Source organism: Dermochelys coriacea, chromosome 13 (genome assembly GCF_009764565.3).
Source record: "Dermochelys coriacea isolate rDerCor1 chromosome 13, rDerCor1.pri.v4, whole genome shotgun sequence".
NCBI classification, from domain to species: Eukaryota; Metazoa; Chordata; order Testudines; family Dermochelyidae; genus Dermochelys; species Dermochelys coriacea.
Genome location: NC_050080.1, coordinates 35,760,472 through 35,783,192, shown reverse-complemented (window position 1 = coordinate 35,783,192; position 22,721 = coordinate 35,760,472). Strand labels below are relative to the sequence as shown.

Sequence of the window (22,721 nt, the reverse complement as noted above, 5' to 3'; positions counted from 1 at the left end):
ATGGAGTTCTACTGCATGTTCTGGGACGTCCTCAGCCCAGACCTCATCAGCATCTGGGCCAAGTCCTTGAAAAGCAGGGTCCTCCCATTCTTGTGCAGGAGAGCCATGCTTGCCTTATTTTCGAAGAAGGGGGACCTCCACGACCTACAGAACTGGCATCCCATCTTGCTCCTCAGCATGGACTACAAGGTTGTAGCAAAGGCCATCTCACTTTGGCTGGGGTCCGTGCTGGCAGACAGTGTCCATCCCGACCAGATTTACACCATCCTGGGCCGGACCATCATCGATAATCTGTACTTGGTCCGGGACCTCTTAGAGCTGGGGCATAGGGATGGTCTGTCATTCACCCTCCTTTCCCTGGACCAGGAGAAGGCATTTGATAGGATGGACCATGGGTATCTCCTGGGCACGCTGCATGCATTCGGCTTCAGTCCCCAATTTGTGGGCCTTCTTCAGGTGCTGTACGCTAAGGCGGAGTGTCTGGTCAGACTCAACTGGACCCTGACTGAGCCAGTGAGCTTCTGGAGGGGAGTATGGCAGGGGTGCCCTCACTTGGACCAGCTGTATGCTCTGGTGATTGAGCCCTTCCTCTGTCTACTTTACCGGAGTTTGACAGGGTTAATTTTTCAGGAGCCGGAGCTGTGGCTGGTCCTGTCGGCATACGCCGATGATGTGCTCCTCGTGGTCCAGGACCAGGGTGACCTGGTGCGGGTGGAGGCCTGCCAGGCCGTTTACTCGGTGGCCTCCTCTGCCTGGATCAACTGGGTCAAGAGCTCTGGCCAGTGGTCGGGGACAGGTGGCAGGTAAACTCCTTCCCACCCGAGCTTCAAGCCATCCAGTGGAGCATGGGTCCACTGCTCTATCTTGGCATTTACCTTTCTGCCAAGCATCCCATTCCACCGGAGAACTGGCAGGATTTGGAGGCAAGAGTGGGTGAGTGGCTGCAGAGATGGACAGGACTGCTCTGGAATCTCTCCCTGCAAGGGACGGCACTGATGCTGAACCAGCTAGTCCTGTCCATGCTCTGGCACCAGCTCAACACCCTGAAACCAACCCCAGGGATCCTGGCCAGGGTCCAGAGGACAGATCTGGCATTTTTCTGGCCAGGACTACATTGGGTCTCTGCAGCGGTCCTGAGTCTTACCCTGGAGGAGGGAGGTAAGGGCCTGGTCTGTCTACATAGCCGGGTCCGTGTCTTCCACTTCCAGGCCCTGCAAAGACTCCTTTACAGTGCAGGTCGTCCGGTGTGGAGCACATTGGCGCACACCTTCCTCTGCCACCTCCGAGGGCTCTGATACAACCGGCAGCTTTCTTTTCTCCATCTGAAGGGGTCTTCTGCAAGACCTCTCAGAGCTTCCAGCCTTCTACCAGGACCTCCTCCAGACCTGGAAGCTCTTTTTGGTGACCAGGTCCATGTGGCCACCGAGGGGGCAGACCTCCTTGCGAAGCCCCTGCTACACAATCCCGATCTATGTGTGCAGGTGGCGGAGTCTCCCTCGGTGTGCCAGAGGTTGGTCCTGGCAGAAACCACCAGGGTCAAAGACCTCCTGGACTACAACAGAGAGGACTGAGTAGATTCCTGGGTGCTCTGCCAGCACATGGGGCTCTCCACCCTTCCAACTCCCCTGTGCGTACTCCAGGAGGTGGAGGCTGCCTTGTCACTACTTCTCTCATCTTCCTACGGTGGGTCCTCCCCACCCACCTCTCACCCAGGGCCCTCCAGACCTTTTTATTGGGCCCCTGTTCCATGAGCCCCCCTCCCAGCTTCCCTGCTCCCGTACTCTGAGCCAGCTGCATACCCTGCAGCCAGTTTACTTCCAGACAGTGCCCAGAGTCCAACTGTACACACTTATGCTCTACACATTGCATTTCCTCACCCTCGTGTCCTGTCCCGACACCAAGTGATGGGACTACTTACCACCTGTGGAGAGTGAGGAGTCCTTGTGGGCCAGCCACCCTCAGCTATTGCACCTTGGTCCCACAGCCCACTGGAGACATTGGTTGGCGGCTCCTTCACGGAGCTGTGAGCACAGGCATGTGTCTTGCGTGGTTCACCCCTGTTCCCTATGCCTGCCCCTTTTATGGAATAAGCGAAAGCCTGGTGCATGCCTATCTCAAATGGGCCAGGTTGCTGCCCCTATTCCAGCTCCTCCAGAACCTCTTTTGAGGTTCTGGCTACAATTTTTCCCATACCTGTCAATTTTGGCACACCCTATCCATGGCCCCATGAAGTCACAAGACCTCCTCGTCAACCTCCTCCTGGCTCTGGCCAAAGTCACCATACCAGGAGGAGCATGCTGGATGAGGGGGTGCTCTGCGACTGTGGGGCCTATTTCCATTTCTACTTGGTCTCACATATCTGCAGAGTTCCTCTGTGCAGCCTCTGCTGGCTCCCTAGACACCTTTGAAGAGCAGTGGGCGCTCTCTGGGGTTCTCATCTGGTACCCTTGTTTTGAACCTGTTACCATCACTCCAACCCCTGTTTTCTCATTAGGTGCCCCAAGTATTCAGTTGGAACCAGGTCCAGTGGTCCCTCCCACTAGGTTGGGGGAGAGGCCTTTAGAAGTGGACGGGCCACACCCAGCCCACAGTTTAGTGCACCCATGTCCCCTCCCTGGGCGCTTGTGCCCCCTTTCAGTTGCTCTCCCACAGTTCACAGCCTTTCCAATGAACTTGTAGGCTGCAGCCTAGCGGGGAGGAGTGGATGCTTCTTCCCTTCCACCTGGTGCCCCTTGCAGTTCCTCCCCCCACTGTGCTGGTACCCTCCTTCCCTGCATACAGCCTAGCAGGGAGGAGTGGTTAGCCCTGTTCCCTCTCTTCCACTCCCCCGACCCTTTTGTTGAACCTCTCCTCATCTGCCTGCCACCTAGCAAGGAGAAGCAACTGTCCCTCGCCGCCGCCCCCCCCCCGACCCTTGCTATAATGGAGGAGATGCAGTATGACAGCTGGCCATCATCATCTCCTGGCTGCTCACCAGAAGACGGTGCAGTACGACTGCCAGCAGGACTGAATCTCCATGAGATGAAACTTAGAAAGGGAAATGACCTGGCTGAGTCACTCCCATGTCTGCCCAGGCGCACCTGACTGACCTCACTGAGGTCGGCTAAAAGAGCATCCAGGAGTACAGCAACGATGGCTACTGGTCATACTGCACTGTCTGCTGCCAAAAGGCAATGAGCTGCTGCTGTGTAGCAATGCAGTACCACGTCTGCCAGCACCCAGAAGACATACTGTGACGGTGAGCTGAGCGGGCTCCATGCTTGCCATGGTATGGTGTCTGCACAGGTAACCCAGGAAAAAAGGAGTGAAACGATTGTCTGCCGTTGCCTTCACAGAGGGAGAGAGGGAGGTAAGGGGGGGCCTGACGATATGTACCCAGAACCACCCGCAACAATGTTTTTGCCCCATCAGGCATTGGGATTTCAACCCAGAATTCAAATGGGTGACAGAGACTGAGGAAACTGTGGGATAGCTACCCATAGTGCAACGCTCCAGAAGTCGACGGTTGTCTCAGTACTGTGGACGCACTCCACCGACTAAATGCACTTAGAGCATTTGTTTGGGGACACACACAATCGACTGTATAAAAACGCTTTCTAAAAAAACAACTTCTATAAATTCTACCTAATTTTGTAATGTAGACATCAGACTCTGTGCTTGTGAGAAGGGAAGTATTGCCTCTTAGAGACGCCCAGGGGGATGCTATATATATTTGTCCCAGGTCACTGGATGGGGGCTTGAGCCGGTTTTGCATTGTGTTATTGGAATGGAACCCCTAGATACTGAACCCGGCCCTTGTTGCTGCCAACTCTGACAGGCAGAAGCATTACATTAGTATCTCAGAGTCTCTGCATGGTTTTGTAAAAGTCACATTTACTGACTGCTTTGCACAAGGCTCCTGTGACCTCTCTGTTTCTCAGGATTTAGATGAATCAAGGGCTCTGAAGCAAAGAGAGAGCACTTTGTTCAGGTCTCTCAGTGTACCACTTTTAGGTAGCATGTACACAGTGTTTCTCCAATGTGCATCTGCCATGGATTTAGCGTAGGAAGAATAACACTGCAATTGAATCAGAAGAACATAGAGTTAAAAGTTTATCAAATCTCATGAATTAATTCCATAAATATTCAGAAACTCCCCTGGCTACATCCTGAAGTTTTAAGGTTAAATGTAGATTTCAGAGCTAAATGCCAGGGGATATCTCTCCAAGAAAAGGTCATTGGTAGTCTTGCAGACCATCCATTCCCATATCACAGCAATGACCATTCCATTTCTCTGGTAGCTGAGTCCCTATGGCAGAGATCAGACAATTTCTTTATCTACTATCATATCTAATCTAGTGACATGCTGTAGCTTAATAATGATGCATAAATGCTGTATTTCAATTCTGGCAATGGCTAGAATCATGCTATGTTTTAGGGGTCAAAAACAATAAATACATGAACTAAAAATCTTGAACTGAGATGTTCAGTGCAGTCTGGTGTCCTCAATTCTTCTACTAGAATTATCTTATATTAATCAAACCATATATCCCGATATATTCAGTATTTCTCTATCCTGGGATGAAAAGGAACAATTTTCATCACCTCAAAAGAGATCAGTTTATGCCATAAATTATGAAGTGGAGTAAATTCTTCCTTTGTTCATGTGATGGTGATGGTGATGTGTTGAGGGACTGGCAACACCTTTTCTGTTTCCCGATGTTCACTATGTAGCAGTAATAAAATACAGCTCTTTGGATGATGGCTCTTAGTAAGACATAGAACTGGGCCGATGTGCAGGCCTAACTGGGGAGTGACTCTCTGCCCTCCATAATGACTGTGGGATTATAATACGAAACAAAATGGTACTGGGGTGGGGCGGAAGCTGGCTCTGAACTTGGAATCTAGAAACAATCTGGCCTGTGTGATCAGGGCTAATAAGACTCTGTCACCACTCTTCACCCATTTGGAACACACATAGTCGGATCGTCTCTGGTGTGAATCAATGTAGCTCCATTTGTGTCCATGGGGCTGACCCCCAACTGAAGGCCTTACACCAGATATGGGGAGAACAGAGTAGCCACCTTAGCCTAATGGGCACTGAGGTGGCTGAAATAAAATGGCTAGCAGTCATACTGCACCGTCTGCTGCCAGCCTAAGATGTATAAAGATAGATGAAGTGGATCAAAACAAGAAATAGACCAGATGTGTTTTGTATTCATTTGTATTCATTTTCTTCCCCCTCCCTCCCTCCATGAAATTAATGGCCTGCTAAACCCAGGGTTTTGAGTTCTATCCTTGAGGGGGCCATTCTGTTTCTCCTTGATGCAAAGCCACCTCCTTTGTTGATTTTAATTCTCTGTAAGCCAACCCTGTAAGCCATGTTGTCAGTCGCCCCTCCCTCCATCAGAGCAATGGCAGAGAATCATTTCGCGCCTTTTTTCAGCGCAGATGCCATAGCACTGGGAACATGGAGCCCACTCAGATCACCGTGGCAATTATGAGCACAATAACACCATGCGCATTATCCAGCAGGATATGCAGAACCATAATCTGCAACAAAAGCAAAACCAGGCAAGGAGGTGACTGCAGCGTGGTGACAAGAGTGATGAGGACATGGACACAGACTTCTCACAAAGTACAGGCCTCTGCAATGTGCACATCATGGTGTCAGTTGGGTAGGTTCATGGCGTGGAACACCGATTCTGGGCCAGGGAAACAAGCACAGACTGGTGGGACCGCATAGTGTTGCAGGTCTGGGACGATTCCCAGTGGCTGCGAAACTTTCGCATGCATAAGGGCACTTTCATGGAACTTTGTGACTTGCTTTCCCCTGCCCTGAAGTGCAAGAATACCAAAATGAGAGCAGCCCTCACAGTTGAGAAGTGAGTGGCAATAGCCCTGTGGAAGCTTGTAACACCAGACAGCTACCGGTCAGTTGGGAATCAATTTGGAGTGGGCAAATCTACTGTGGTGGCTGCTGTGATGCAAGTAGCCAATGCAATCACTGAGCTGCTATCAAGGGTAGTGACTCTGGGAAATGTGCAAGTCATAGTGGATGGCTTTGCTGCAATGGGATTCCCTAACTGAGGTGGGGCCATAGATGTAACCCATATCTTTATCTTGGCACTGGAGCACCAAGGCAGCAAGTACATAAACCAAAAGGGGTAGTTTTCAATGGTGCTGCAAGCACTGGTGGATCACAAGGAATGTTTCACTGACATCACGTGGGATGGCCGGGAAAGGTACATGACGCTCGCATCTTCAGGAACTCTGGTCTGTTTCAACAGCTGCAGCAAGGGAGTTACTTTCCAGACCAGAAAATAACCGTTGGGGATGTTGAAATGCCTATAGTTATCCTTGGGGACCCAGCCTACCCCTTAATGCCATGGCTCATGAAGCCATACACAGGCAGCCTGGACAGTAGTCGGGAGCTGTTCAACTGTAGGCTGAGCAAGTGCAGAATGGTGGTAGAATGTGCATTTGGGTGTTTAAAAGCGTACTGGCACAATTTACTGAGTCGTTTAGACCTCAGCAAAACTAATATTCCCATTGTTATTACTGCTTGCTGTGCACTCCACAATATCTGTGAGAGGAAGGGAGAGACATTTATGGCGGGGTGAGAGGTTGAGGCAAATCGCCTGGCCGCTGATTATGCACAGCCAGACACCAGAGCGGTTAGAAGAGAACAGGAGGGCGCGCTGCGCATCAGAGAAGCTTTGAAAAGCAGTTTCATGTCTGGCCAGGCTATGGTGTGAAAGTTCTGTTTGTTTCTCCTTGATGGACCCACACCCCCCCAGATTCACTCTACTTTCCTGTAAGCTAAGCACCTTCCCTTCCCCCCTTTGATCACTGCTTGCAGAGGCAATAAAATCATTGTTGCGTCACATTCATGCATTCTTTATTTATTCCTCACACAAATAGGGGGATAACTGCCCAGCTAGCTCAGGAGGGGTGGTGGAGGAGGGAAGGACAAGGCCACACAGCACTTTAAAACTTTAAAATTATTGAATACCAGCCTTCTGTTGCTTGGGCAATTATCTGGGGTGGAGTGGCTGGGTGGCCGGAGGCCCCCGCACCGCATTCTTGTGTGTCTGGGTGAGGAGGCTATGGAACTTGGGGAGGAGGGTGGTTGGTTACACAGGGGCTGTAGCGGCAGTCTGTGGTCCTGCTGCCTTTCCTGCAGCTCAACCAGACGCTGGAGCATATTAGTTTGATCCTCCAGCAGCCTGAGCATTGACTCCTGCCTTCTTTCAGCAAACTGACGCCACCTACCATCTTCAGCCCGCCACCTCTCCTCGTGGTCATATTGTGCTTTCCTGCACTCTGAGATTGTCTGCCTCCACATGTTTTGCTATGCTCTGTCAGTTTGGAAGGACAGCATGAGGTCAGAGAACATTTCATCACAAGCATTTTTTTCACCTTCTAATCTTCGCTAGCCTCTGGGAAGGATAAGATCCTGTGATCCTTGAAACATGTGCAGCTGGTGAAGAAAAAGAAAAGGGGAGAGTGGTAGTTAAAGAGACACTTTTTATAGAACAATAGGTGCACTCTTTCACGGTAAACCTTGCTGTTAACATTACATAGCACATGTGCTTTCATTACAAGGTGGCATTTTGCCTCTTATTGAGGGTATGCCAGTTCGGTGTGAGAGATCACTCATGCAGGGCCAGGCAACAGAATTTGGCTTGCAGGTAGCCATGGTAAGCCAAAGTCTTTTGGTTTCTTTAACCTTCATAACATGTGGGAATGGTTTCAAACAGCAGCACCTTCATTTCCCATAAGAAGTAGCTGTTGGGTTGCCCATTTGAAATGTGTTGGCAATTTAAAAGGAGGGGCTGCGGTTAACAGACATGTTGTCATAAATATAAAGGGAAGGGTAAACACCTTTAAAAATCCCTCCTGGCCAGAGGAAAAATCCTTTCACCTGTAAAGAGTTAAGAAGCTAGGATAACCTCGCTGGCACCTGACCACAATGACCAATGATACTTTCAAAGCTGGAGGGAGGGAGAAACAAAGGGTCTGTCTGTGTGATGCTTTTGCTGGGGACAGAACAGGAATGGAGTCTTAGAACTTAGTAAGTAATCTAGCTAGATATGCGTTAGATTATGATTTCTTAAAATGGCTGAGAAATTAGACTGTGCTGAATAGAATGAATATTCTTGTCTTTGAATATTCTTGTAACTTAAGGTTTTGCCTAGAGGGATTCTCTATGTTTTGAATCTAATTACCCTGTAAGGTGTTTACCATCCTGATTTTACAGAGGTGATTCTTTTACCTTTTCTTATATTAAAATTCTTCTAGTAAGAAATTGAATGCTTTTTTCATTGTTCTTAAGATCCAAGGGTTTGGGTCTGTGTTCACCTATGCAAATTGGTGAGGATTTTTATCAAGTCTTCCCCAGGCAGGGGGGTGCAAGGTTTTGGTGAGGATTTTGTGGGGAAAGACGTTTCCAAATAACTCTCAAAAAAATAAACCCGGACGTTTGGTGGTGGCAGTGGAAGTCCAAAGGCAAAGAGTAAAATAGTTTGTACCTTGGGGAAGTTTTAACCTAAACTGGTAAAAGTAAGTTTAGGAGGTTTTCATGCAGGTCCCCACATCTGTACCCTAGAGTTCAGAGTGGGGAAGGAACCTTGACACGTTAACAGACTTTTCCAGTAGCTGTACTGGCCGCGAATGCCAGGGCAAATTAATCATTAAACATGCTGGCTTTTAAACCATATTAACAAAGGTACAGTCTCCAGAGGTCTTTTCTCTGCCTTCAGGGTCCGGGAGCCCACCTTGGGTGGGTTTGGGGGGTACTGGCTCCAAGTCCAGGATGATAAACAGATCCTTGCTGTGAGCTATGTACAACCTCCTCCTCCTCATCATCATATTCCTCACCCCAAAAACCTGCTTCCATGTTGTCTCCCACTCCTTGGACAGAGTCAAAGCACAGGGTTGGGGTAGTGGTGGCTGCGCCCCCTAGAAGAGGTACCATCATAGAAGAGGAATGTCTCGGGCTCTGAACCGGAGCAGCCGTTTGCCTCTCTGGTTTTTTGGTAGGCTTGCCTGAGCTCCTTAATTTTCACGCAGCACTGCTGCAGGTCCCTGTTATAGCCTCTGTCCTTCGTGCCATTGGAGATTTTTTCAAATATTTTGGCATTTCGCCTTTTCGAACGGTGTTCTGCCAGCACGGATTCGTCTCCCCATACAGCGATCAGATCCCGTACCTCCCATTCGGTTCATTCTGGAGCTCTTCAGTGATTCTGGGACTGCATGGTTCCCTGTGCTGATGGGCTCTGCATGGTGACCTGTGCAGGTGAGCTCGCCGTGCTGGCCAAACAGGAAATGAGATTCAAAAGTTTGCGGGCCTTTTCCCGTCTACCTGGTCAGTGCATCTGAGTTGAGAGCGCTGTCCAGAATGGTCACAATTGAGCACTCTGGGATAGCTCCTGGAGGCCAATACCACCAAATTGCATCCACACTACCCCAAATTTGACCTGGCAAGGCCGATTTCAGCGCTAATCCCCTCATCAGGGGTGGAGTAAATAAATCAATTTTAAGAGCCGTTTAAATCGAAAAAAAGGGCTTCGTTGTGTGGATGAGTGCAGGGTTAAATCGAGGTAACACTGCTAAATTTGACCTAAACTCATAGTGTAGACCAGGCCTGCGTGTAGCAAAAGCCTTTTAATAACAGAGAGAAACAACGTGGCATTATGTTGGGGAAACACCACCAACAGGTTTCATAACACAACCCATGAGCAAAAACCCACCCCAAGCAAATTGGGCCGTGTCCTTTCCCTTTGGTTCTTGAGTACAGCAATCCAAAAGTCACCCAAAGTCCCAAAAGTTCAACAACCCAAAAGTCTCTGTCCCTGGTCAGTGCAGCCCCAGAGTTCGAAAGTTTATCTGCAGAGTTTTACCTCCCAGCCCGGGTGGAAATGGGGGGGTGAGTTAAGGGGCATCTTACGTGGTCCAAAGTCAACTGTCCTGCCTCTCCATAGGGCTCCACTCTGCTATGCTCCACCGTGAGCCACTCCAGCCATTCCGCAAACTGCTCTGCAATATATCTTCAGGACCCCCCACTACTTAACACAGCGCTCAGTGATTTCAGCTTGTAGAAGGGGAGCCTCAATGCTAGTGTACTATTGGCCCAAAGCAAATTCAGCTCAGCAGCCTGTAACTAGGCTCCTAATAGGATACAAAACTAGCTCTAATATTCTACAGTGAAGAGAGGAGCAATTGGCATGCAGGGCCTTCACCAGGGGCTCATATACCACGTATTAATACCTATCCCCAGCCTCTCTCAATTCACTGGGTTTTTGGAACCCATGACCCTTGCCTAGAGCGTGCTGCTTAGTTTATGGTGAGTCCCTCCATCATAACAAAAGGCAAAGTACAGTTCCACTGTCCTTGATTCACATAATCAGGATAATAACAGTTTATTCTTCTTGCTCCAATAACAGAGAAATTGGGGCTCCTACAGCAGCCAAAGTGACCATCTAGGTGGGGTGGGTGTGTCTATGCAAATGAGATCAGTCCCTGAAGTTCTTTTCCACAACCCATCACAACTCACCACCAGATGTCAGGGTAGAGCTCATCCTGATTCTGCTTACACTAACTTAACCTGAGGATTTCAAAGCTGCCAGGGTGATTGAAGCAATTAACCCCCATTGAAGTTAAGTCCAACAACCCAAAAGTCTCTGCCCCCGGTCAGTGCAGCCCCAGAGTTTGAAAGTTTATCTGCAGAGTTTTACCTCCCAGCCTGGGTGGAAATGGGGGGGGGGGTGAGTTAAGGAGCACTTTACGTGGTCCAAAGCCAACTGTCCTGCCTCTCCATAGGGCTTCACTCCGCTATACTGAAAACCCACATTGAATAACTCAGCACTTATGTGACACATAATTGGAGATGATCTGCATGGAAGAAAAGGAGTACTTGTGGCACCTTAGAGACTAACAAATTTATTTGAGCATAAGATTTTGTGAGCTACAGCTCACTTCATTGGATGCATTCGGTGGAAAATATAGTGGGGAGATTTATATACACACACAGAGAACATGAAACAATGGGTTTTATCATACACACTGTAAGGAGAGTGATCACTTAAGATGAGCTATTACCAGCAGGAAGGGGGGGGGAAGGAGGAAAGCCTTTTGTGGTGATAATCAAGGTGGGCCATTTCCAGCAGTTAACAAGAACGTCTGAGGAACAGTGGGGGGTGGGGGGAGAAATAACATAACATGGGAAAATAGTTTTACTTTGTGTAATGACTCATCCACTCCCAGTCTCTATTGAAGCCTAAGTTAATTCTAGCCTAAGTTAATTGTAGCCTAAGTTAATTGCAAATTAATTCCAATTCAGCAGTCTCTCATTGGAGTCTGTTTTTGAAGTTTTTTTGTTGAAGGATAGCCACTCTCAGGTCTCTAGAGCTTAGCTGTAGCACTACATTGCTAATAAGCGATGGTCACATAAACACCACCCTATATCGGAAACCTACTGACCGCTATTCCTACCTACATGCCTCTAGCTTTCATCCAGATCACACCACACGATCCATTGTCTACAGCCAAGCTCTACGATATAACCGCATTTGCTCCAACCCCTCAGACTGAGACAAACACCTACAAGATCTCTGTCATGCATTCTTACAACTACAATACCCACCTGCTGAAGTGAAGAAACAGATTGACAGAGCCAGAAGAGTACCCAGAAGTCAGCTACTACAGGACAGGCCCAACAAAGAAAATAACAGAACGCCACTAGCCATCACCTTCAGCCCCCAAATAAAACCTCTCCAACGCATCATCAAGGATCTACAACTTATCCTGAAGGACGACCCATCACTCTCACAGATCTTGGGAGACAGGCCAGTGCTTGCTTACAGACAGCCCCCCAATCTGAAGCAAATACTCACCAGCAACCACACACCACACAACAGAACCACTAACCCAGGAACCTATCCTTGCAACAAAGCCTGTTGCCAACTGTGTCCACATGTCTATTCAGGGGACACCATCATAGGGCCTAATCACATCAGCCACACTATCAGAGGCTCGTTCACCTGCGCATTTACCAATATGATAGATGCCGTCATGTGCCAGCAATGCCCCTCTGCCATGTACATTGGTCAAACTGGACAGTCTCTACGTAAAAGAATGAGTGGACACAAATCAGACGTCAAGAATTATAACATTCAAAAACCAGTCGGAGAACACTTCAATCTCTCCGGTCACACAATTACAGACCTGAGAATGGCTATCCTTCAACAAAAAAACTTCAAAAACAGACTCCAGCGAGAGACTGCTGAATTGGAATTAATTTGCAAACTGGATACAATTAACTTAGGCTTGAATAGAGACTGGGAGTGGATGAGTCATTACACAAAGTAAAACTATTTCCCCATGTTATTTCTCTCCCCCCACCCCCCACTGTTCCTCAGACGTTCTTGTTAACTACTGGAAATGGCCCACCTTGATTATCACCCAAAAGGCTTTCCTCCTTCCCCCCCCCCTCCTTCCTGCTGGTAATAGCTCATCTTAAGTGATCACTCTCCTTACAGTGTGTATGATAAAACCCATTGTTTCATGTTCTCTGTGTGTGTATATAAATCTCCCCACTATATTTTCCACCAAATGCATCCGATGAAGTGAGCTGTAGCTCATGAAAGCTTATGCTCAAATAAATTTGTTAGTCCTAAGGTGCCACAAGTACTTATTTTCTTTTTTGCGAATACAGACTAACACGGCTGCTACTCTGAGATCTGCATGGAATTACTGAGACAGTATTTATAGTGCCGTGCTGTCTCTGTGTTACACATCATATCGGAAAGTGAGAATGTGAATAGCTCTGTCACTCTCATGTTCAGCACTGATACACACAGTATGATGGTATTTTCTCCATGTTGTTGGGTAACCGTTCACCCTACATGAGCGGTGTTTACAGCATCTTCAAATGCACATTATATAAAGCAAAAAAATCCATTAACTACCCAAGTAAATCACTGTTCATTTCTTCTCTGTGTTAGATAATAAGGACTTGTAATCAAAGTCAGACAGTTTCATACAAACAGAATGCAACTGGTCACATCATGTTTGTTGCTGCAGATAATTTCTTATGCCCCTACGGACACAGTGGAGAATCCAGCTGGAGCTCTGATCACTGTTGTCCATCTAGGTGGAAGGACCAGGGAGGAAGGTGGTCGTATCCATGGTCCCATCATGGAGTTTTTAACTGGGCACCAGGCAGAGTGGAGACAATTTTAACCAATTTTTTATTTTCATAATAAAGCCATTTTTGATCAAAATCAATATCTGGACAATAAAAATAGGTTTCAGAGTGGTAGCTGTATTAGTCTGTATCAGCAAAAACAATGAGGAGTCCTTGTGGCACCTTAGAGACTTGGTAAGGCAACTCCCATCTTTTCATATGATGTGTATTTATACCTCTCTAATGTATTTTCCACTCCATGCATCTGATGAAGTGGGTTTTAGCCCATGAAAGCTTATGCCCAAATAAATTTGTTAGTCTCTAAGGTGCCACAAGGACTCCTCATTGTTTTTACAATAAAATTACTAACTCCTGGTACAGTATAGATGGGGCTGTAAGCCTGGGAAATCTGCCACCCCATAAATTGTGCTTATTGCCATCATTTGCATACACAATGGCATGTAGCCAATCTGTGACTTCCAGGAGCAAAAATCCTCAATGGCTAATGATGGAACAGTAGATGGGGAGGGCTTTGAGTTACTACAGAGAATTCTTTTCCAGGTATCTGCCTGGTGAGTCTTTCCCATATGCTCAGGGTCTAACTGATAGCTATATTTGGGTAAAGAAGGAATTTTCCCCGGGTCAGATTGACATACACCCTGGGGGGATGTTTGCCTTCCTCTGCAGCGTGGGACATGGGTCAATTGCAGGTTTAAACTAGTGTAAATGTTGGAGTCTCTATAATGTGAAGTATTTAAACCAGTGGTCACCAACTGATTGATCGGTCAATCCATAGCCCCAGGGGTGAAGGGCCAGGGGTCTTCCTCTGCACTCTGTTCCTGCCTGCAAGCACCGCCCCCACATTGGTCCAGAGAGCTGTGGGGGTGGTGTTTGCAGAGAGGGGCAGCGTACGGAGTCACGTGCCCCCCCACCCCTCTCCAGGGGCCGCAGGGGCGTGTTGGCCCCTAATGGAAGTGGTGTGGGAGCCTGCCTTAGCCTCACTGCGCCCACCACCAACTGGGAGCTGCTGGAGGTAAGTGCTGCCCAGTGGGAGAGCGCACCGCAACCCCCATCCCTGAACACCCTCTTGGAGCCAGCACCCGATACCCCCTTGTTAGGGTTCCTTCCCCACTCTGAACTCTGGGCTACAGATGTGGGGACCCGCATGAAAGATCCCCTAAGCTTATTCTTACCAGCTTAGGTTAAAACTTCCCAAAGGCACAGATTCCTTTCTTGCCTTGGGATCGCTGCCACTACCAAGTGATTTAACAAACAATCAGGGAAAGGACCACTTGGAGTCCTATTCCCCCAAAATATTCCCCCAAGCCTATACACCCCCTTTCCTGGGGAGGCTTGAGAATAATAGCCTAACCAATTGGTTACAAAATGGTCAAAAAACCCAACCCCTGGGTCTTGGAACAATGGAAAAATCAGTCAGGTTCTTAAAAAGAAGGATTTTATTTAAAGAGAAAAAGGTAAAAGAATCACCTCTGTAAACTTAGGCTGATAGTTAACCTTACAGAGTAGCAGTAAATTCAAAGAGCACAGAGGAACCCCCTCTAACCTTAGTTTCAAAGTTACAACAAAACAGGGATAAACCTCCCTCTAGCAAAGGAAAAATTCACAAGTTGAGAAAACAAAAATAAACTAATATGCCTTGCCTGGCTGTTACTTACAAGTTTGAAATATGAGAGACTTGTTCAGGAAGATCTGGAGAACATGGATTGATGTCTGGTCCCTCTTAGTCCCAAGAGCGAATGGCCTCAGAAAACAAAGAACCCAAAACAAAACCTCTCCTCCCAGCAGATTTGAAAGTATCTTTTGTCTCCATTGGTTCCTTTGGTCAGGTGCCAACCAGGTTATTTGAGCTTCTTAACCCCTTACAGGTAAGGAAGAATTTAGGCTACCCCTATTGTTATGACACCCCTCCTACACCCCAAACCCCCTCATGCACCCCAAGCCCCAGCTCTGACCCCTCTCCCAGAGCAAGAACCCTGTACCTCCTCCTGCACGCCAACACTATGCCCCAGGCTCAGCTCAGAGCCCCCTCCCACACTGCAAACCCCTCGGCCCGAGCCCAGAGCCCGCACCCCCTCACAAATCTCAACCCCCTGCTCCAGCCCAATGAAAGTGAGTGAGGGTGGGGGAGAGTGGGAGATGAAGGGAGAGATGGAGTGAGTGGGGCGGGGCTTTGGGGAAAGGGTGGGGCCTCGGGGAAGGGGCTGGATAGATCCTGAGTTGCCCTTAGATTCAAAAAGTGATTGTGAGTGTAAAAAGTTTGGAGACCACTGCTATAAACCATGATCTGAGAACTTCAGTAACTCAGCCAGAGGTTATTGGTCTATTACAGGGGTGGGTGAGTCAGGTTCTGAGCCCTACAGTGTGCAGGAGGTGAAACAAGATGATCATGATGGTCCCTTCTGGCCTTAAAGTCTATAAGTCCATATCCCTCTGCAAACCAGCCACCTCCTTTGCACTCACACTGGGTGGACACAAACAGCAGGCCCCACCAGTGACCCCTGGACACTTCACCAGGAACTGCTTCATAACTTGTATCTGGGCTGAACCCAGCTGGGACCAGCTCTGGCAAAACACCAGAATCAGGCTCACCACCCCCTTGGAAGCAGGGAGGTTGGGCGAACAAAGAGGTGGACACACAAGCCAGGCCCACTAGCACTGTGCAGACCCAGCTTGGGTTTGCCAAGGCAAACTGAGGCTGTACCTGTGGTCAGTTTGGCAAATGTTCACCAAGGAGAGACCTGGCCTGTGGCCCTGCAGGGACCCAGCTGCTCCCCACGGCACAGAGCAGTTCAAAGGTGTGGGGGGGAATTCAATCATAGAATATCAGGGTTGGAAGGGACCTCAGGAGGTCATCTGGTCCAACCCCCTGCTCAAAGCAGGGCCAATCCCCTATTTTCACCCCAGATCCCTAAATGGCCCCCTCAAGGATTGAACTCACAACCCTGGGTTCAGCAGTCCCATGCTCAAACCACTGAGCTATCCCTCCCCCCAGTTGTTACAATGAGTGTCCCCAAAACTGATTGCAACGTCAGTCACAAGTATTTTGATATACCCTGAAGTTTGTCAGAGATTTATTTGCAAAAACTATGTGGTAAGGGCAAGTCAGCTGTACTGCTGAATACAACATTAAATATTATGGAATACATGATGCAGCTCTTCTCTGTTTTACATTTTCTTAATCAGTATTTCTAAGCCGATTTTATATTTTAAATGTACTCTTAAGCCTTCATAAAGTAATCATTCCAGATTACTACATATTTAATTCACCGAAACAAAGACATTTGTTAGGTCCTTATTCCTTCACCGGCTTACTTCCTTAGTCCTTCTTGCATGAATAGAGAGCAACAATACCCAAGTCCAAAGGTGCAAACAATTTGATGTTTAGTGGCGTGAACTTCCAGCAAGCATGATTACAGTTTCCTTCCTTAGTGTCCCCCTTCCCAGCTCTGACACCACAGAGCCTTACCTGTGTCCCTGTTCCCATTCCCCACCCTTAGCAAAACATGATTCCAATTTCCTCACCCCCATTCCCTGTTCCCATTCCCCCCCCTTACTTCCTGATTGACTACAGACTATATAGTAAAACTTGAGTTCTGCTTAGCTATACCTTAACCAATCATTTTCCTGAAATTTAACTAACCAATCCTAACATATTGTAATATGATTATTTAACCAATTATATCCCACCACCTTAATTATTTTACACCCAACAAAATTAATTATACAGCAGACAGAAACAATCACAGAACCAGACAGAGATTATACAGACAAACAATAGGGAATTGGGGACTACCATGACAAAACAACAAAGAAATGAGGATTTCACATCCCAGCTATTGATACGTGAGTTCTTGCCAGACAGGATACTATCAAACTAAGTTTCCTTTTACATCTTCTAGGCACTTCCCTTTCTCTGTAGGCGACAGGCATTATCAGGACAGGATTGTATCCTAACAGCCCCATAGCACCTGATTTCAATGTGACTAGTTTGGAATGTGAGGATGTGACCCGGTCGCTTCCCAGCTTATGGCTGCCTCTGCTGCTTGGCCAAAGGCCTTAGCCTAAGAACAGGGCCTTAGACTGTCACAGTGAGAGAAAGACCTTACACCGGCAGACAGTGATTTTGATTCTTTCTTTTATACCTCTATAACTAGCTAAGTGATAAAAACACACCTAAATTCTTAGAGTACAGGCCTTTACAGACAGGCCTGAATATCTATATCCTAACAACATTATTTTAAATTAATCAGTCACAGAGGTTTAGTGTGTTCATAACAATGTTCATTGCTTTTAGAAAAAGGGAACACTAATTTACTTTGTGTGATCGCCATAAAAGCAGACATGTTTTGAAATTTCACCAACTTTAAAAAATATGTTTCCAAAGATTTTAGGCATAACAAAGGATTTTATACCTTACTGAGGAATTGATTTTGCTGGAGGGTTCTCTTAAAACTAGTTCATCAAAAATAAAGAAAGGGGAATGTGTTTGTCCAGCTATCTGGAAGGAAAGGGGTGTTGTCCCTTTAAGGGCTCTCTTCAACAGGGGTGTGAAGGGAGAAAGGGTTGGACAGGAAGACTTTGGAAGCAAGTTTTTTGTACTGTAGTAATTAAAATTAAAATGTGTATTTTAGATAAGAGTGGTCTTTGGAAGAATTTATTTAAAAAATTGTATGTCTGAAGATCCACGCACTACAGTAATGCACAACTGTTTTTGTCAGTAAATTCAGAAACTGACAATATATATCTGTGGGTTGGCAAATGCCTGTTAAATGGCTTCATTACCACTTGAATGATTCTTTAACAGTTTCAGTGTTGTGCTAATAGGTCTGGCAGGCTGGAAGGCTTTTTCACTTTTAAGCTACTAGATCCCCTCCTGAGGCCTTGGCTACACTTGCAGATGTACAGCGCTGTGAGTTAAACCCGCCTTCATACAGCTGAGTAGGGAAAGTGCTGCAGTCTATCCACACTGCCACCGCCAGCGCACTGTCGTGGCCACATTTGCGACATTTGCAGCGGCATTGGGAGCGGTGCATTATGGGCAGCTATCCCAGCATTCAAGTGGCTGCAATGTGCTTTTCAAATCGGGGTGGGGGTGAGGTGGAGTGTGACAGGGAGCGTGCAGGGAGAGAGAGTGGGTTTTTGGGGTGCTGAGAGTGCATCAGCATGCTGTCTTGTAAGTACAGACCCTCCTCCCTCCCTCTCTCACTCACTGAAAGCAAACAGCAGCTGTTTCTTTTTTTCTCATAGACCAGATTAAGCAGCTGCTTGCCTCCAACCCCTCCCCCCGACCCCCCTTCAAGCAAACAATAGCTGTCGGCATTCCAAACGGAGCCCCCCTGCCTGCCTCTCACTCATTCAAAGCAAACAATAGCTGTGTTTGGTTTTTTGATAAGAAGCCCCCTAAATGGAGCAAACAGCACTTCTGTGTCTGGAGTTCACATCAAAACAAGAGAGGACGCTTCAGTTAAAAGGATTATGGGGAGTTTTCGGAGGTCAATCAGTGCGTAATAACTTTACTCCCCATTTACACTGGGGCTGGAGCCTCTCAGCCAATGCACAACAGCTGTTAATCCTCTCGGGGATGTGGAGTACCAGCAGCGCTGTAGCCGCGGAGACACAGCACTGTACGTGCCTTGCCAGTGTGGACGGGGAGTGAGGTACAGCGCTCTGGGAGGCTTTATTGTGCTGTAACTCGCAAGTGTAGCCAAGGCCTGAGTAAGAGTCATCAGGCTGCAGCAGCTAGCTGTTGGAGCCTGCAAGAAGGGTCAGAACAGCGATAGGAAGAGGTGGAAGGATGGACACTAAAACCGAGGGGTGCCCCAAATTTCCGGGTGCCCTACACAGCCATGTATTCTGCTTATGCCTAAAGACAGCCCTGGTTGGACACCTCTGAGAATCTGGATAGCCACTTTGCTTCTGTCACAATCTCTGCATTTCATTGGAAACAGACCCCACAGCAACAGGAAGGCACTGGCTTGATGGGAAAACCCTGCTATATCTTTGAGAACTGCTGCTGTTGTATGTGCTGTTGCAGCACTAATGTTGCAGTCAGTCTGTTGTATGATTCTGTTGCCAATGGCTCTCATTTGGAATAGTGCACACCAAAGCAGCAGGTAGGAAATTAGGAAAAATACAGTTATGCTATGTAGGGCTACTGGAGGGCAGAGAAGTGGATCTTTATTCTGTGTAATCAGCTGTGGATAGTAGCAGATGTTGAGTTAGAAATGGGCTGTTATATAAATAATAGGCACCAGGTGACCTAAGAGAATCAAGAATGGGAAAGAGGCAACTATAGCAAGAAAAATCCACAATTGTACGATGACAGGATCATATGAACACCTTTGACGCTCTGGGCTCATTTGTTGCATTAAATGGACAAAACATTTCCTAGCAGCTAGACTATGCAATAGAAAATACCTGGCAGAACATAAGAAATGAGAGGTTGTGTCCTGAGGCATCTAGAGGGCAGAGATGTAAGGAATAGGAATTGTGCGGTGACTCTTTCCAATGGCCAATAGATAGCAGCAGAAACAGAAGGACAAGAAAGGGGAAGTCATACTGCCAAGCAACCATCAGAGGGAAGTGGTGAAGCAGTATAATACAGAGGAGATGTCAATGTAAATGGTGAGGAAATAAGTTTATGAAGCAATGGACCTCTATGCTATGTAAGGATCTGGAAAAATCTTTAGAAACCAAAGTGAGGAACATGTGAGTGAGCAATGTACATATGTAGATATTGAGGAATTCTATAGTAGTGATCATAAGGGAATCAGAGACACCCAATCTAGCTAGGCCTAGGATACAACACTACCTAAACATAGGAAAAGTGTACCATGGTGGAACAAGGAATGGGAAATAGTAGCAGATGTTAAGTGATGAGAAATGGGCTGTTACACTGAATAATGATCAACAGGGACACAAAAGCATCAAGAATTGGAAAAAGGCAGCTATAGCATCCACTGTAGCTAGCTCTAGAAGACAGCAGAGGGTAGGAATACATCAACAGACTGTCATGCTGTATAATAGGCACTAGGTGGCAGCACATTGGAAGAAATGAGGAAGAGTCAGGCGTATTAAGGAATAGATGTCACAACAAAATAATGTGGAAAGGTCAGTGATGCTGCAAGATGTCCACTAGAGGGCAGCATATTCTAAGTAGGAGAAATGGGCCGTTATTTTCTGAAATGCTCAGTGGATGGCAGCAGATGTATTATTATTATTAATATTTTATTTATTATTATGGTAGTATATTAGAACAGGCCATCACCTAGTGTTTCATCATTTTGTGAACTATTTTCCGCCATGATATTTTTTCTCTTTTATGATAAATCAATAAGTCACATTGGGCAATGTTTGAAACAAAGCTTTGGAGACAGCAAACTAGTGAGCTGGAAGATAGGTTGAAATAGGAGTCTTATTAAAAATTTCAAACATCATCACAATAAAAAAAACAAGAATGGGTGGGAATAATGTTTTCCCAATCTGTTTTGCAGTCAAAGTAATAAATAAAATAAATAAATAAATACAGTGGTTTCTTGCTCAAAGGCTGAAACAACAATTTTATTTGGGTGCATATGAGAAAACTTTCATTTAAAAAATCAGAACTTTTGTATGCCAACTTCCGGAAAGCAGGTATATGGATAAATGTATGATGCCAAAATGGAATGGATCTATAGACAATATCAAAATAATTTAAACCACTGGGGGGGAGGGGGCGTGGAGGGGACTGCCCTCTGCTAGATGGCACTAGATCTTTTCCAATGTGCCATTTTCTGCTAGTACCTAAAATAAGTATTCCAGAACTCAGATGCTTGTCTGTGCTTTGAGCAGAATGACCCCAGTTTTACCTATTAGGTTTCCACAGCAACATAGGAATTGTTAGACTGGATCAGACACTAGGTCCATGTAGTCCAATATCCTGTCTGACAGTGGCCAGACCCAGATGGTAAGAAGAAGGTGGAAGAACCCCGCAGGAGACAGATATGGAATAATCTGTCCACCATATAACTCCCACCAACCATCACGTTGCAAACTGTGATGCTTTGCAGCTTAGTAATAACTCTGACGTGCCCACAGGATAGTTACCCTAGAATAACCCCTGTGCAGGACTCTGTGCTTAGTTCTGCTTTTCACTACTTCTGTTATTTCTATTTAGGATGTGAGTTTGATCACATTGTTCTACTCCATATCTTTTGAGTCAGTAAAACCAGTGATAGGGGAAACTAGTCAGGCAACCTTCAAATGTCCAGGTTCCATTGCATAAATGGGGGGGGGGGGCTCTAAAAGAACTGAATATAAAAGGACACATTTATGGAAAAGCTTTTCCAACTGTCATCCCTACAATCTCTCTGGAACTTGTGCAGGTAAAGATTTGAGAACACCTCAGTGACACTTGGGATGAACATTCACTGAAGCAAAGAGATCAGGAAATCTAAGAAGTTCACTTTAAAATGGTGTTTTCCCAAAAAGTTGGCCCTGTGCATAACCCCAGTAACCTCAGGACTGAAAATACTGGACATTTCTTTTCCTGTTTCAATGATTTACTTTCTGTTGCTTCGAGAGAGACAGGAATCTCTCAGAAATGAGAATCTAACACACAGGATGGCCAAGCAAAAAATAGAGCACATCCCAGGAATGATACTGGAACTGTAGAGAAGCTATTGCAATAGTTATTAGCATACAGCCCAGACAGCTGTTGCATCGAAAATATGTGAACAGTTAGTTCGTGATGCAAAAGCATTAGAGAGAAGCACAGCTTCTGGGTCATCCAGAGAAGTACCCTGCCTTGCCCAGCCCTCACTCACTAATGAAGATCTATCATTTACCCTTAGTGTCCTGGGCTGAAAGAATTGTGTAGAGGAACGCCCTTGCACACTCGTCCTGATCCAGGCTTATGGGCTGAGATCCCTAAAAAGGAGAGTCCCAGCATGTTTTTTTTGGCCACCTCTGTTCCAGGACTGGTGTATATAATGTAAAAAAACAAGTTACATTAAGAAATTTCCCAGATGCCACATCACTGGATACTCCTCCAATGGAAAACCAATCTGAAAGATCCTGAATTCGGCTGCCACTCAGCAGAAGGCTGAGAATTTTGATAAATAAACAAACATTAGTCATTACTAATAACATCAAAGTTCCTTTGCAGAAATATTTCCACTGTGGGTGAGACTGTGTGAGAGATTCTTTCATCCAAATTTTTCATTTTCAAAGTATGGATTAAATGTACTTTGCATTCAGTTTCCTGTGTATTTGTTAAACTGCATGGTTTCAGCACCCAATCAGGGAGGCCTGACTCATCTTAGCCATTCTTACTCATGCAATTCTTCCATTGAATGCAACCGGACAACTGACATGAGCAAAGATTACTGAGTAGAGTCAGTCTCTGCTGGGCCATGCACTCCATGGGCACTGCATTACATTTCAGCCATGCAGAACGATGATTTCATACAGCAGGTAGCAGAAAAGAGATATCTCTGGGCGTAGGAGGCTGGTTCCATCAGGACAGTTGTTTGTACTGTCTGCACAGAAAACA

At 46.6% G+C, this 22,721-nt stretch overlaps 1 pseudogene; it reads left to right on the top strand.

Annotated features, from left to right (window-relative positions):
- The first annotated feature begins 105 nt into the window (after nt 1-105).
- LOC122456549 overlaps nt 106-22,721 on the top strand; it is a 33,477-nt pseudogene continuing 10,861 nt past the window's right edge.